Source organism: Lepisma saccharinum, chromosome 3 (genome assembly GCF_977018435.1).
Source record: "Lepisma saccharinum chromosome 3, izLepSacc3.1, whole genome shotgun sequence".
Lineage (NCBI taxonomy): Eukaryota > Metazoa > Arthropoda > Insecta > Zygentoma > Lepismatidae > Lepisma > Lepisma saccharinum.
Window position 1 is genome coordinate 133,668,553 of NC_139231.1, and position 17,281 is coordinate 133,685,833.

The following is a 17,281-nucleotide window of genomic DNA, read 5'->3' on the forward strand; positions in this document are numbered from 1 at the left end:
GATAGACATGAGCCACGATTAAGTATAGTCAGATTACTTTCGGAACACCTCTAGTCAACCACATGAACGCCAAGGGTCCCGGGTTCGAATCCCGCTCGGGCTTGGTTGTTTGTGAATTTCCATTCATCAATTTCATCATTTCATAACTGATCCCCATCTTCGCAAATTAGTCAAGAGGCACAAAACGCGAAGTAAAATAAACTAAATAAATCAATCAACCACATGAGTCCATCTAGCGAGCCTACTAACAGTGTATAGCGTGAGCGAGAGGCTTAGCGATAGGTGCTAGGTTGAGATGACATCAGCGGCTCACTTGTTGATTGGAGACCTCGGGACTTATGACTCGCTTCCAACCTGCAGACTAACACTGCAAAGAGATATGTGCGTCTGTGAGGGAGGATTGACAGAGACAACTATAGACCATTTTCATGACCATAAAGAGTGGAATCATATCGAACACATTCTGGAATGAGGTTCAAATATTCCCTCCCTCCTTTTTCCATTGGACATTCCTTCCGTTCGGCTGACATTAATCAAACAATTTTCATTTTGGGTGCAGATATTAAACAAACAGCACTGAAGAATTCTCGCCGCCTTGTGCCAAGTTGTTGGCATATTTCTTGGAACGCAAGATAGGAAGAAGTCACGCAACCGTCTCGCGTATTGAAACATTTCGAGTTTGTCTTGGAAACGGACCCGCGCCATGCCAGGAGCTTTGATTGCGGAGGAATGCGCGTTCCTCGGTGAATCACTCTCGGACTTTTTGTGGAGACGGCGTGCATTCTATTGGAGCGGAAGCGAAGGCTGCACGTGATACAGCGAGACTAGAGAGGTCGTTCTTTCCCGTGGTAAATAAAGGAGGAATAAAACAAATGACTGGTTTTATCTAAATGTTCGTATTTCGGTCAACTTGTAATTGTGTGTTATGTGTTCTTTGTGTACAACTGTTGTCAGTGGCGGCAATTGTGTTCCAAAACCGCGAGGGGGCAAAGTGTCAAAACGAAGGGGGAGGGGAATACAGTGTATTTACCTTTGTACATAAGATTTAGTATAGTGCATGGGCAAAAGTGGGGGGACAACTGCTCCCCCTAATCGCCGCCACTGACTTGTAATAAGGCATTAAATGCTGTTGTCAGCAGTTTCAACTCCTATAATATACAAATGAATAAATATTCCTACACACACGTTTGTGTACATATACATGTAGTTAGAGTTTTGCTTTAAATCCACTTTTACGGGACCTCCCGGATGGCGCAGTGGTAGCGTCGTCGTCTTGTAATCAAGGGGTCCCGGATTCGATACCCTGTGGAGGCACATAGTGGTTCGGATCCCACTTTAAACTGTAGGTCCAGTCCCGATTATCCTCACTGTGCATAAAGCTGAATTAAAACACAAACTAAATTAATCAATAAATCCACTTTTACGCATAAATAGGCTAATCCGCACAGGGCCAACAGTTCTTTAAACTGATTGATGGAATTAAAATTTTTGGAGACATCAACACTTAAATGGACGTATTCGGATGATGCGAGCGGAATCGGGTTCGATTCCCGGTGGGAGTTCCAGAATTTTGGTGTTGACCCAGCATAGCGAGGACAATTGGGAAGCTACTCGGAAGGAATAGTAACGAACTATGGTCTCAAAAAGCGAGAAACAGCGGAGATGGGACTCAATGCGCTCTTGGCAGAACCTGGCTCTCGGACGGCTGTTGCACCACAAGGTATTTTTGTTTTGTTATGTGCTGTTCAAAAATGCATACGCACTTCTGAACCCGAACTCACCAGATTTTCGTTTTTACCGAGTGTTCTAAAAGTCTGAATCCGTTTCGCAGATGATATTTCTCATTTTTGGTTCTTTTTTTTTTTTTTTTTTCGCGTGTAATGCTGTTGGCAGTTGTTTCTTTCGTGGTTATTTCTGTTGGCGGTTCGTTTCTTTCACGCTTCATCATTTTCACGGTTGTTCCTTTCACTCTTCGTCGTTTTCACGGTCGTTACTTTCGTGCTTAATCTTGCCACATAACCTTTTTCTTCCACGCTTAATCCTTTCACAATTGTTTCGTTCACACTTATCGTTGCGATTAGTCAAAAAGTGACAGAAAACCGACGCATAATAACAAAATTAGTCAAGAAATCAACTTTTCACGCTTAATCATTTTCGCGGTTGTTGCTTTTGCACTTAATCATTTTAGCGGTTGTTCCTTTTGCGCTTAATCATTTTCGCGGTTGTTCCTTTTGCGCTTAATCATTTACGCTGTTGTTCCTTTTGCACTTAATCGTTTTTGCGGTTGTTCCTTTTGCACTTAATCGTTTTTGCGGTTGTTCCTTTTGCGCGTAATTTTAGAAGTTGTTCCTTCCCGGTTGTTATTTAGATCGTGATCCTGTCAACGGTTGTTCCTTTCATACGATTAATGCTTTCATTCTTAATCTATTTCGGGCCTAATCTTGCCCGTGGCTGTTCCTTTTACTGGAACTCTCCTTTACGCGGTTATTCCACCAAACCCCGGACATTGCATCAACTCGACCGTAAGTAAATATCGTTCACGGTCATATAAGGATGAAGAAGCTTCCAGAGCGCTGGACAAGAGCGCCCCATATGGAATCAACGATTGTGCAGAATCGCGCTGGAGCCCAAGACCCCCGTTCAAGTATGCCTACCCTCTTTGCATACGAAATTTCAGCGCTTGGTGCATCCCGGTCGGGAGTTCCCAACTTTCCCTCGTGGGCGTTTCATGCCCGGAGGAGCGTCTTTCGGAAGCGTTTTCTTGGAGGAAATTTCAAGGCGAGGAAAATCTTCTGCAGGGGGTGAGACGGTGAACTAAGCGCCATTAGCATTTTAAATCTCTTAAGCCGGCAGCTGTAAGGGAAATGCTAAGGGTGATCAGGAAGTCTGCAATTAAAGTAGGTTAAGAGGCTGTTCCTGACAACGGAGAAATGTGCAAGCATTATAAATGCGAAATTGGGATTCCAATAAGGAGGAAGGTGCGGCTGAATTTTGAGAGACTTCAGAGAATTATTCTAGATTAATTTCAGTTGTGAAATGGTTGGATATGAAAGCATCGTCCGATTCAAATTTTGGAATGCACTTTATGCACACACGGCTAATCGGGACTGGACCCACAGTTTAAACTGGGTTTGATTGATTGGTTTAGTTTATTTTACTTCGCTTTTCTGGCAGTGATGAAGATGAATATATAAGATGGGATGGACGAAGGGAGAACAAAATACGAGTCCCACAGAGGATTATACTGGCTATGATTCCAGATTCCAGAAGCTCGCTAGTGTGCAAAATGCAGTGCAGGGTGTACTACGTGGAAGAGAGATTGACATTTGGGTGTCTTTGTAAAGGGTCGCCCCTTACACCCCAGTTGAAAGTGGTATCCAAACCATTGCACAATGGGCCTCCACCTTAAATCGAACCCAATATCCCTAGACTACAAGGCGAAAGCGACCGTCTGATTCAACAGGTACGATTAGTGTTAAATGAAGGGTAACACCATTAAGCCTTGTTTCCCTGATAACCAAGGCAGAATTTATTTTATTAAAACATAAAACTAAACGTTACGTTTTAACCTTATAGAAAAAAAGACCCTTATAGCAAGGTCTTCTTCAGACTCTGTACCAAATACAAATGAAATAAATTACAAAACAGGAATATTTATATGCATACGAAAATCGCTCCCCTCCAGACACAAGATTATTACAAAGTTGTTTATCTGGAACATTCCCTTCCAAATGTTCCAGATAAACAACTTTGTAATAATCTTGTGTCTGGAGGGGAGCGATTTTCGTATGCATATAAATATTCCTGTTTTGTAATTTATTTCATTTGTATTTGGTACAGAGTTTGAAGAAGACTGTCAACTGTTGTTTCACCTGACAGAGGATTTAGGTAAACATTTCCTTTCATCTGGAACGTGGTTGGACTCCTTATCTCATGCTCTTTTTCTTCATCCTTTCTTTCTTCATTCCTCTTCCTTCTTTTCTCCTCCTTCGCTCTTGTCCTTTCCACTCTTTCTAACAACTTCTTCCATTCTTTGTTTATCTTCAGTTCCCCATTTCAGTTCATTCTGTCTTCTTCCCCTTTCTTCTCTATTTCCTTGGTCTCCTTCCATTTTCTCACTAGTACTCTCTTCTCCCTTCCTATCTGCTTAGCCTCATCTCACTCTATGTCATACCCTGTTTCTCTCGTGTGCTTAAATATCGCATTTCTCTCTCTTAAGTCGTACATCATCCCTAGGTTCTTTCAAACTGTCATTCATCCTCTTTTTTTGTTTCTCCCATGTACACTCCGACTTTTTTTTATACTTCACTTCGTAGAGTCCCTTCCTCTTCTCTGTTTTCCTTTTTCGTGTTTGCATTCTTCGCTATTCTTAAGACGAAGGTTTAGATTAAAACAGATCAGTTGTTTGAAGAAGAGGCTGGTTGTTGAAGAGCTTAACAACACTTATGATAGAAGAAGGCGCTGATTTTGACCAAATTGATAGCGGTTTCGGCGATGATTTACAATTAGGAAAAGGGTCACTTGCAGAACGAAGTCTAACACTAGTTCATAGTAATGAAAACAGTAGATTGTCTTATCCTCCATCACCAACAAATCGAGAGAGAACAAAATTCCCTGAAGGGTATTTGGCCGAGGCACAGGAGAGGAGTACTTCAAAATTTAAGCTTCTCATTTTTATTGCTGGCGACTGTGGTGTTGTGTGTGTAGAAATAACTTTCTGATGCCTTTAGCATTCATTGTGTTAATCGATGCCATCATGAAATCGACACTGAACTTGCTCATTTTTTAAAAAAGGGGAAAATGTGTATGCGTCACAGTATATTATTTTTAGTATTGTGGGAAATATTAGTAAATCGCGTATTTTCGCACAGTTTTAATCTTATTTATTTTAAATGTTAATATGTTGATTTGTTATGTCCAGATATTCTTAGAAAAACTATCTGATTACCCTGCGTTGGCCGGGTATTTATTTGTCCCAAACTTGTATTGGACAGGAAAATAATGAATTCTGACTATAGTGTAAATGTGATCGTGAATGTCACCAATTAGCTTAGCGACTTCGAAAAGTATGGATTCGACACTAATCTAGGTCATTTGTGGCATTTTATTTTTCACCCCCTCTCCCCCCCCCCCCATGCCGATAGGTGATGAACTTGGAGTTGAACGGCGTTGAGAGCGACTCCGAAAACTATGGATTCCACACTAATATCGGCAGTTTTCGCAACACAGTCATATCAGCCTGAATGTTAGACAACCCGAGAAACACTATCGTTGTGCGGGAATGCATAGAGTCACGCATGTTTGTTTGTGCGGAATTTAATATCGGTCGTTTTCGATTATTTTTACATGTCACCCTTCCCATCCCACCCCTAAGGGTGCCAGGGGTGTCTTACCCCCAAAGTATTCTTTCCAGATTGCAAGTGATACGTGTACCAATTTAGGTTGAAAGTGCTCCAGGCGTTCGAGAGTTATGCCGGAACAAACATACATACACACCCACACACACACATCCATTGTTATATATATAATAATATATTAAATCAAGATGACTTAGGTGGGTAGTCCATGTGGCACGAATAGGAGAGGAAAGAAGAGTTTACAGGATTCTTGTTGGGAAACCTGATGGTAAAAGATCAGTAGGCAGACCAAGACGAAGATGGAAGGATAACATTGAGATGGACGTAAAGGAAATCTGTAAGGATGGAAAAGATTGGATTGAGCTTGTCCAGGATAGGGACAGATGGAAGGCTCCTGTTGCTGCAGACATAAACCTTTGGGTTTATGAATGCTAGAGAGTTAGTTAGTATGCTGATTTGTATCGAAATGCGACAGTGAAATAAGTAGCTCGCATATTTTATGATTTTTCTCTTTATTGCAAGATTTCGTCGAGTTTAATCTATGTGATGTCACGTGATGGGTAATAGTTCTAAAAATAAGTTTCCAAGGTTGGTTACTATTGACGTCCACTTCCTCTTAATTGCGTTTGTTTCCTCCCCGTTGCGTGCGTAGACTAGGAGATGGAGTCAGTGGTCCGGAACGTATGTCGTCTACAGTGTGGGAAAAGACCCTGTTTCAAGGATAGGAAATTTCCGAGTTACGCGTAAAAGCGAGACTGAAAATCTTGGTAGCGGCTTTCATACCCGGATGCTAGACGCACATATTTCACCAAAGTAATGTGTAATTTATTTGCATTGTTGGAAAAACACGTAGAACGTATGCAAACTTGGAACAGTTTTGTTGCATGAAATGATAAGATCTGTGTATTTTTGCTACATCAAACGTAATTGTAGTATTTTTAGTCTTTAATAGTCTTTATTCTTGAGCGATGTTCAGCAAATGCTGATCTACCACCTAACCCGACAAAGGAAGATTTAGCAGAGTACATGTTTATACAGGAAAATTAGAATATACTACATACATGACAGAACTTATAAAGGGTGTCCGAAAAGTAACTGTGCAGTGGAAATGTTGAAGTGAAATTTGAATTTGTACTTACGGCAGTGCATTTTTCCCTACAGGAGATGCTGGAAATGTCCTCCTCCGACCTGAAGACAGGTCTGCACACGACGCTGCATGTTAAACACTTTATGGAGGGTTGCTATTTTCTCACTGCACAGTTACTTTTCGGACACCCTGTATAAAAACTACTACATAAAGAAATGACAACAAGGAAACAGATTAAATATATACAGTGTGTGTGAGCAAATAAATGACGAAAATAATAATATATGTATTATTATTTAGTTTTACTCCACAAGTGCATTTCAGATTTTAGGTGCCATGTAACGAAACGAAAATTGCCAAGCAGAGGTTGAGTTAGGTTAGGTTAGGTTTTTCATTGCATAAACCAGGCTTTCAGTTCACTTTAGTATGTAACTGGAGTAGGAAAAACAAACTGGTGTGCAGTTTTGTTGAATTTCTATCTGAACCTATTTTCGGTCCGCTATAAGAATTGTGTCACTATAAACAAACACACCGGACTTGTGACAAAACCCATTGGTTATTCAGCTGTGCAGAAATGTTGCGCGTAAGAATATAGTGCATTTTCAATGACTCAGAAATATTTGGATTGACTGTATGGGGGAAAATAGAGAAGTGTCAGATATGGAAGATTAGTGATAGTAGTTGTGCACTTTGCCAAAAGTATACGAAATATGAATAGTTTCGTAAACATTATATTTAGAGTGTATATTAATTGTTTTGTTAGAATCATTTTAAAACTTAGATGATGATGACATGGTTTTAACAGTTCCCAAGCCAAATTATAATTTTAAATTATGTCTGGTCTTTTTAGAGGGAGATGGGGGGATGGAAGGGTAATAAATTACGCAATGAAAGAAAGGAAAGTATTGAGTTTGAATTTAAAATGGAACCGGATATCTTCTATTTTGATTTTCCCTTTCTCCTAGAATTTCCCTGCGCTGGGACAAATTTCGCTTCGGGTGGTCTTAAAAGTGCTTTATTTGGAAGTTTCCTGCATGATCAGTGTCGGAAAGCAATTTCTTTAGGGAGAAATATTGTACAGTCACGGACACTTCTGTGTTGCAGGAAACCCCATTGAATTTTTTCAATAATATCATTACAACTCAGAAGTTTTGAGATTTTGTTTTAAGCCAACTTAACGCACAGAAAATCTAATTCGTACGTTACCTACAGTTTAAAGTGGGATCCGAACCACTATGTGCCTCCACCGGGTATAGAGCCCCGGGACCCTTGATTACAAGACGACAACATTACAACTGCGCCATCGGGAGGCCCTACAACCCAGAAGTGTCCGTGACTATAGAATTCGAGATTGTCACAATGTCTGGAAATTCTGACCAATAGGAAATTCCTGTCCCGTACGTGTGGTGTGGTCATACAAATCCCGCTACAAATTCTTTAGCGGATGAAGGAAGAAGTGTTTAGAGACTTTTGCAATCGTTTGTGGAACAGTTTGGCTCTGTACTTCCTCGTCCAGCGTATGAAATTCCGCATTCCCCATACGGAAACATGGTGCGCCGATGTAATTGGAAACACATGCGTGCCGTCCTGCTTTTTTTCTACTTCCTTGGCTGGAGGGTCTGCAGAAATTGCGACACCAAGACTCCTCTGAGGAGGACATGCAATGTGAAACGTATAACACGGAACGAAAGGTCTGCTAAAAACGTTAATGCTCTTCCCCCTTCCACCCCCCCTTCATCTGTTCGCTGAAACGGATATTGTCGCATGTGAACATATGCAAGTCTGCGTCAGTGTTGGCAAAATTTTTGAGTTTGAATTTATGTTTTACGTCCACTTTATGCATAGATAGGCTAATCGGAACTGGACCTACAGTTTAAAGGGGTATCCGAACCACTATATGTGCCTCCACCAGGTATCGAACCCGGGACTCTTTGATTACAAGGCGACGACGTTACGTTTAAATATAACTAGAAATAATTTTCATCTAGCTAGATTTGTAAAAATGCGAAAGACAACCATTCTTCTTGTACTACTCTTTTTGGGCTATTATGCGTTGCTTTTCTACTAAGTAGGGTAATCTCGACATGAGGGTGAAAGGTGAGCTGAAGAAATGACTATAAATCCAGTACCTATTAGCCTATCTGTGCATAAAGCACAAGCTGAAAAACAGAGGTGCAACCACTCATTTTTGTCTGTGGGGGGGCAAGTACCAGGATAAACGTACAAATAATAATAATAATAACAACAATAATAATAATGGCATTATGATTATTATTATTATTATTATTATTACTAGTGGTAGTAGTAGCAGTATGTAGTATCAAAGACTTTATTATCCTCATAAATTACGCAAAAAGGGTGTAGACGTCGGTGCATTTGTTTGGAACAAACTATTTGAAATATTTTTTCAACACCGTCAATTTCACATTAGCTAATGATGGAAATCAAGCACACAAACTGTATTTTTGAATGGCAGAAAATGAATGAGAAATGCATTCCGAAGATATTTTTTTTGTACATATGTAACATGTATAAGTTTCATGTTCAACATAAGTTTTATGCAACATGGAGCGATATAGCTACGGCTCTGAACTTGACGAAAATGAGAGAAGTAGGGACTGCGAGCGAAGTGAGCAAGAAAATTTTACGAAATGTATTTTTATTTGCATAAAATTTGAAATGGAAGGGGAGGATAATTGCTCCTCTGTGCAATTACAGGTGCCCTTGACCACTAATGCCCCCCTCCCTTGAATTGACTTCCGTCGAAGCTGGGGGGGGGGGGGCTGCTGTTTGCCGTATCGCTTGTAGATTCTTCCTTTCGAGCTAGTTTTGTCTTCCGCCGCCAGGAGTCCCAGGTTGGAATCCCGGCCTAATGGGTGTTATTTGTTAGTGTCCGGTTCGTCAGATCATCACTCATCCTCATTTTCGGGATTAGCCAAAAGTGACAGAAATGCAAAGTAAACCAAATTAGTCAAATCATTCAATCTCCTCTTCGGCTGCTTGAGGTTCCGTGTTCGGATCCCGACCTGGGCATTCTTTGTGAGTGTCCCTTCATCAATTTTATCACTGATCCTCATCTTCGCGATTAACAAAAGTGGCATAAAGCGGAGTAGAAGAGACCAAATCAATCAGGCAATCGTGTTCAGCACCCGGACAGTACGACTGGCTAGAACAGCTGTCGAATGAATTTAAGGAATCTTCCGTGGCTTCGCTGAAAGCACCATCCCAGCATTCAGTTCGAAATGAAGAATGAAATATACAAATTTATGGTAAAAGGGAAAAAAACCTATAGAAGTGTGAGTTTGAGTTTTTTGTTTTTTTAGTCCAGTTTATGCACAATAAGGCTAATCGGGAAGTTGAATGTGTGATCCGAACCACTGGGCATCGAACCCAGGATCCCTTGATTACAAGCTGACTAGTGTTGCCCACGGGACGAGACGGGACAGGCTTTTAAAAATTCGAGACGAGACGAGATTGACCATGTGTCATAAGACAAACGAATATTTTCGAGACGAGACAGCATTTCCACGAGGCTCCACGAGACGAGACAGGCCAAAGTCTCGTCTCGTGGGCAACACTAAAGCTGACGTAAACACACAGAAATGAATATTGCAAAGGACAAAGCCGCGAGTGCGCTGTGAAAAAAGTAGTTCCCAAGCCCTCTCCCGTGACGTGGCACGTTCGCGGGAATAGGAATCCCGCAGGACGCGGATGCATCAGATCGGGACGTAGTTGCCTTGTGGCGGGAAACGGGACATGGGCAGGGGGCATGCGGCGTCCGTGATGGATGGATGCCTGTGATTGACATTTCGCGTCTGGTCACCCAACATCTGCGAATGTGATATGGCTAATTTTAGAGAGAAGAAACTTTGTTCGCTACTTTTTTCTTTTTTGCATGGTGTGATGTAACATAGCTCGAGGCAGACCAAGGTTTCTTTCTTTTTTTTTCCTATCAGCTGCCTACTTGATATAGTTAATTACATTGTAGAATGAACATGTCTATTATCGTAAATTTCTTTAAGCAAGTAGGCCTATTGTGTCAATGAATATCGGTTTGAAATTCTCATCTGTAATGTCAATAAGTACCTCTGACCTTTTGAAGAAAAAACAGCTCAAAACACATTGTTTAAAAATGCAGAATTCACGTGCGCATTACACCGTTCCATGAAGTCTCAATGAGAATGGTGTGGTCGTACGGTTTCACACATTCTCGATCTCGGCCATACTGGAGGTGATGAGATCGACACCACGCTGCGTTCTTAACACTCCGCACGTTGCCCCACAATTTCCTATTTATTAGAGGCTATGTGAACCCAAATATTCGCACCTGAAGTCACTCACCGTGCGAATCGTAATCGTTGATTTCGTTAGTCCAACCTGTTCATTGTAATAATTTGATAAGGTTTCGTTCTTAATTATATAATGTTAGATCTTCAAATAATGTTTCTTTGAAAAGTGACGTTTTAACTAATCAGCAAAAACAAAGCCACACAAAACGATGCAGCGCACATACACGCACGAAATATTTAACCCAAATTACAGATTTTTTTCCCCCTCATAGCCTCATTTTTCTATTTGCATATAAACACGTATCAGTGCAGCATATTCGTTCAAAGACCAACAAAGAAACTATTCATTACCCGCATGGCTTTGACAAATAAAGCATTTGATGTGTTTGATCCCTGTGTGGTCCTAATGACCATGATGGAGGACATTTTACAATTTGATTATGTATTCTCTTTTTCAATTTCAACGCTGTGGTTACAATGGTGTGGTCGCCCTATAATGCCTTCTGACAAAATATTAACTATCCTCCTCTTTTCCCCGGGACCTCATCAACAGTCGACATGCACATTGATGGTTAAAAGTTACTGTTCAAAAGAAAGATGCACAATGAAACTGTGTTCAGAGTGCATCCGCGATATTCTGAAAGGTTACTAATCAGAAAGCTAATTAATATTTCATTACTTACAGTTTCTTGAACAGACTGATAAATAATGTGAGTTTCTTTGCAATAAATTTGTATATTATACAGTGTCGTGCAAAAGTAGGTTGACAGTAGTATTGTTATTTTGTTATAGTGTGGAAGGTTTTCTCCACTTCTGGCGCACCGTTTCTGCATTTTCATATTTTCAGTAATTCTTCAGGATCTTCTCCTGGACTGTTAGCTTGCTCGCCATTACGAATCACCAACCTGTAAAATACAAAAGAAAATCTGTCAACCTACTTTTGCACCACCCTGTAGTTCTGTCAGTAAAGTAAATTTTGTTTATATCTCCGATAGGTTGTGAATAATCAATAAACAAGTGTTCTCGTGTTATCAGCCAGGTTAAGTCATGTTGGCTTCCAACGTTTCGAGCGCATTCATTGCGCATATGCATATATTCCCTGAAGATGAGAGCAATGTATGCGCTCGAAACGTTGGAAGCCAACATAGACTTAACCTCGCTGGTAACCCGAGAACAGTTGTTCGAATCACGTCGCCAGGAAAGCTACAATTCCTAATCAATAATGGTTCGTTCGATTCGCAACAAATAAATATAGAGCTAATAGTGCTAATCTAGAACAAATAAAACTTATGCCACTTTTGAGCATGTGTGATGATGATCTGATGAAGTTGATGAGGCACAGTCACAAAGAACACCCATGCCCAGGTCGGGATTCGAACCTTGGCGCCCTGGCGTTTGCAGCGGGGTGTGATAACCACCCCACAATAGTGGACGGCGCTACGTGGAAGAGAGGTTGTGAATTGTGTGCCTTCCGAAAGGATTATCCATAACCCGAACGTGGTAAAAATTAGAAGCCAATACATGATGGCGAGATTGATTTCAGGATAAGATACAGAATCTTGTAGGAACTTCAGCGTGTTTCTCAACAAGTCTCTAACAACGGCAATTTTTTCTTCACTGTACAGCGCTTTTCAGTTGTCGATTTTGTTGTAGTTTGTTTTTAAGTCCACTTTATGCACAGAAAGGCTAATCAGGACTGGATCAACGGTTTAAAGTGGATGCAAATCGCCATCGGTTATCGAACCTGCGACCCCTTGATCACAAGGCGTATACGTTAACATCACACCATCCTGGATGCCAGATTTTATCTCGAACGCTCTGTTTCAATGTCATTTGGTTCGGCTATGAATGGATTTAGATGCTCTCTGAATTGTAGTCTTGATATATGCAGATAGATGTATGCAGAATACTTATTTCTACAGCTAAACAATCGCATATACATTATACGTTGCCTATTAAACTTTCAGTAAGCGAAGGGGGATGAATTCGCTTTTAAAATCGTATGGAAATTTCCGTCTCTCTTATCCTGAGAATATAATAGATCTCTTATGAGAGTCGGCGTAGGATGGAACTGCATTTCGAAAGCTATAAACTCTTTTATCACGGGAAGAGCTATTACTGGAGCAAGTCTTTTAATTTGGAAGACCCGTCATTTGACGTCATGGGAGTTTGGCTGAGCGGTTCACCCAGAGAACTAAACGAGTAAGTATGTGAGTTGGGGTCTAGCTAGCTGAACTTATATGCAGACATAATGTACCGGAAAGCAACCCGTCTTCATTGCAAGGTTTATATGTCAACCATAAGGAAAAATATGAGGCCCTTTCGTTGGTTGGATTGTTGCGTTGAATTTTCTTCTTCGAGATTATGTCGGAGAGAAGAGATGGTACTCAGGAGGTTTTTTTAAAAAATATATTTCACTGTGGTTTTCCATTTACGCGTAATTTATGTAAAGTATGTATCGTGTAAAATACCTATCCAATCATGGAAGTCCCCAAATCCCTCTCTACATTTCCATTCAATTGGAATACCGTGTAATCTGAAGGAATATTTATTTATTAACCTTCAACAGATCTAACTATCCAATAACAGGGGATAAAATAATCATATTATGCATTTATAATATGCATACTCATACATTCCCAACCTACCCCCCCCCCCCTCTCTCTCTCTCTCTCTCTCTCTCTCTCTCTCTCTCTCTCTCTCTCTCTCTCTCTCTCTCTCACACACACACACACACACACACACACACACACACACACACACACACACACACACACACACACACACACACACACACACACACACACACATATATATATTCACATATCTATGGAATACATATACAATATATTATTGTTCAAGACAAGTTTATTAATTTACTCTAATAATTTTAAGATATTTGTATATTTAGTTTGTAACGTATTAAATACGGAACAAATAGGAAGCTTTTAGACCGAAGCGGCATGTATGAGGGGCGCCAAAAATCCACCTCGCTGTTACGTACCTGAAGAGCTATACGTATGTATATAAAGTTTACAGAAGTCAAATATAGATGGCAGCACTAGGTCGAAAACGTAAGAATAACGTTGCTGCTTATAAAACTGTTTATAAAAATTTAAAATACGATGAATAGGATCGTTCATAATAATTGCTAATATAAAAAGAAAGAATGACTAGAATAATGTATGTATATATGAATATTTTAACTTAAACTAAAGTTCTCATATGTAAGAATATATAAAATTATAAGAAGTTGGAAGGCTGATAGACATTTGGGACTCCTAACATTCTACGAGATGAAAAATTTTGTGAAAATTTTGACTTGCATCAGTGGTAACGTGTTCCAGCCGCAATCCCACATCACAATGGTTGAACGATGCTACCGCTGCACCAAGTTTACACTTGTGGTTCAGAACAGTATAGTTGGTGTCGCGTTCCAGCCGACGCCCCAAGGTTTGGGAAAGTTACTTTAGTGGAATCTTAAAGGAATCTATAACATTAAGGATAATTTAAAGAAACGCCGCTAGTTTTGCTCACAGACACATTGGGACTTGCTTGTGATGAAGAATCTGAACGTTCATAGACGTCAAGGATAGACTAAATACAGACTGAAATCTTTGGAATTAAGTGACGACAAGGAAAGTACATACGAGGACCTGTCAATAAGTAATAAAAAGGATTCGCGTGCATATAAGTTCGTCCGTAGACGGAAGGATGATTGTAGACGCCCAGAGTAATTAGAAAAGTGAAATTAAACGATAGTGTAGCGATACGAATATTGGACCTATGTGAAGAATGTGATTGGACATATTTATATTGTAGAGGAAAGTGATATAAATATTGGACTTATATAGATATTCAAAAGATTGTGATACCGATATTTATATAGATATAGCAAGAGCATGTTAATTTAATCAAGTGATGTAAAAGAAACGAGATAATACAATGTACTTGTCTCCACTGTTTGATTCACAATTCCAACAAAGAACCCATTAACCCTGAGATCTAGCTGTGGAAAAGGTGTTGCCGAAATATAGGTAGCATCGCCCGGGTGAAAATTATGTCACAGTTCAAATATAATAAATTGATTTGGCATAATATTTGTGATTTGATTTGCTTTATTTTACTTCGCTTTTTGTCCCCCTTTTGGCTAATTTGCGAAGATGGGGATGAGTGATGATATGATGAAATTGATGAATGGACACTCACAAATACCCATGCCAGGATTCGAACCCGGGACCCCTGGCGTCGTAGGATTTGGCATAATATGTCCATTAACAACGATACATTTTTATCATATTCTTGATTTGTCGTTTCAGAAAAGAAATGCAATACAAATATGGTACAAAAGAGGAGGCAAACAATACATGAAAAACAAACAACAAAAAAGGGGTGGAATGCGGCTCTTTGCAAATGAACGGCGGCCCGTTCGTTTTCCCTCTGCTCGAGCAATTTGCGTAGTCCTGCACGCTCTGACCGTAACCGAGAAGCTCCATCGGGATGAAACCCTCGCTGCGACTAATGAACGCCAGGGCTTCCTGTTCCGGCAACCGATACATCCCGCAGAACTCACAGCGGCAGCTGCGACGAGAACGGGAAAAAAATCTGTTCCAAAATTAAATTTCACGCTCGTTGCAAGTGAACTGCTGATATTGACTGCTGCCAATATTTGTTAAAGTTTCCGCGGACGTCGAATTATGCTTTACATGTCGACAAAAAGGTTTACCACCAATGCTACTCCCTAAAATGATGATGGTGATGAGTAGCCACTGAGTTTTTGAATCGAGTCTTCCTGTTAACACCCACGTGGAGCTCAAGCCGCGTCCTGCGATGCGTAATGCCCAGCGGTTGTGCGTGTACGCTAGACAATGTAATCTGTAAGCAACATGGTAGAGTTATCACCGTAATGTGCTACAACATCAGAGGCACCATTGTTTTGTTTGTTTGTCTGAATTGTTGTTTTAAGTCCATTTTATGCACAGATAGGCCAATCTAAAGCCTAAAGCCCCTATCACATGGAACTGGATTTCTAGTAGGAATGCCCTAGTTGGCGGCGAACTAACTTTCTAGGTAGCAATCATGGCCGCCTGGTTAACTGCTTGACTGGTTTGGAGGAATATGACATTTTCTAATTGCTACTTGCTTGGATTCTGTGGAACAGCCAATCAAAGCAAAGTTTCGCCATGTGAAGATAATCTGTGAGTGTGCAAAGGAGCGTTTTGTCTGTGGTTTCCGAGTGTTACTCCAGCAATGTATAACGTATACAGCACGTTGAGTTACACCATTTATGCTGAGTGCACGGTGTTTACATTTGAAACAACTAAAATATTCTTCCATACGTGTACAATAAACGTTGTAAAGTACATGTTTAAACAGCGCCATTGTTTTGTATCTAATAACGTTTTATACGAAACGTTATTCCTCTCGGTTGAATAGTTATCGGCTTTTAAAAATGTGAAGTGATGCATTGTTTACATCTCACGCGGCCGCCATTACAACTTCCCTCGTATGGGAACAAAAGTCTATCGACAAGTACGCTGATAAGTATCGTGTGAGGCCAAAACTAGCAAATTGCTAGCCAGTCCAGCGCCAACTAGGGCATACCTACTGGAAATCCAGTTCCGTGTGATGCGGGGTTAAACCTAACTTTATTCCTACTGGAAATCCGGTTCTGTATGATTCGGCCTTTAGAAAAGTGACGTAAAATATCCGAAATAGGAGAAAAGAACATGTAATGGTGAAGAACGCAAGGTTAAGACCGCCCGTTGCCGACCTCCTTTGGTTACCACAACGCGCTACGACGCCAAGGTGTTTTGTCTCCTTAAAAAAAAATCAGGTGGAGCACAAGGTAGATTCCAATGTACGTATGTTTGTAATCTAAAGAGCTCCATCATTTCGTTAGTGCGTCGAAGCACTAATTGTACTCGAAAGCTGTCAATGGGTGGGTCTGAACAGAAACGTAGAATTACGGAGTGCATCAGGGTATGCGACAATAACAGACAAAAATAACCATAAATAATAGATAACCGAGCATATTCTGTCTCAGCACGTATACATTTCGATAATTCGTTTGAAGGAACGTACAAAGTAGTCGTTGTGTGCTCGTTATTACTGACCGTGAAATTTTGTTTCCTGGAACTGGGAACAATATACAAGTTGTCATCTGTTTCAATTCTATACACTCTTCGTACAGAATTGTTTACTATACTTCATGGGCGTAACTTTGGAGAGCGGGACAGAATCGAACTTGGGGGCTTAACCTTGGGAATGTAAAAGTTTTCCATCCCATAAAGAAAGCTTCAAAGACTATTTTTGCTAAATAACAGTTACATTTGCCAAACCACAAAAATTACTCTTCATTATTTTGCGCCTCAGATCTCAGGAGGTTAACAAAAGTACCCTTTATTTTTGAATTTTAATAAACCTGAAAAGTTTGGGAAAGGGGCTCTTATCCCCGCCAAGTTCCGCCTATGTCGAGCTTAGTGTTGACGTCTGAGTTAGTGCCGACCATGTGCGCATGCGCTAAATGAACGAGTCCAGTGGCAAAA

General features: G+C 40.5%; 1 protein-coding gene across 2 annotated transcripts in view; it reads left to right on the forward strand.

Moving 5' to 3' along the window:
- Window positions 1-17,281, forward strand: part of LOC145985429 (uncharacterized) — a 232,749-nt gene that overhangs the window by 68,052 nt on the left and 147,416 nt on the right. The window lies entirely within an intron of this gene.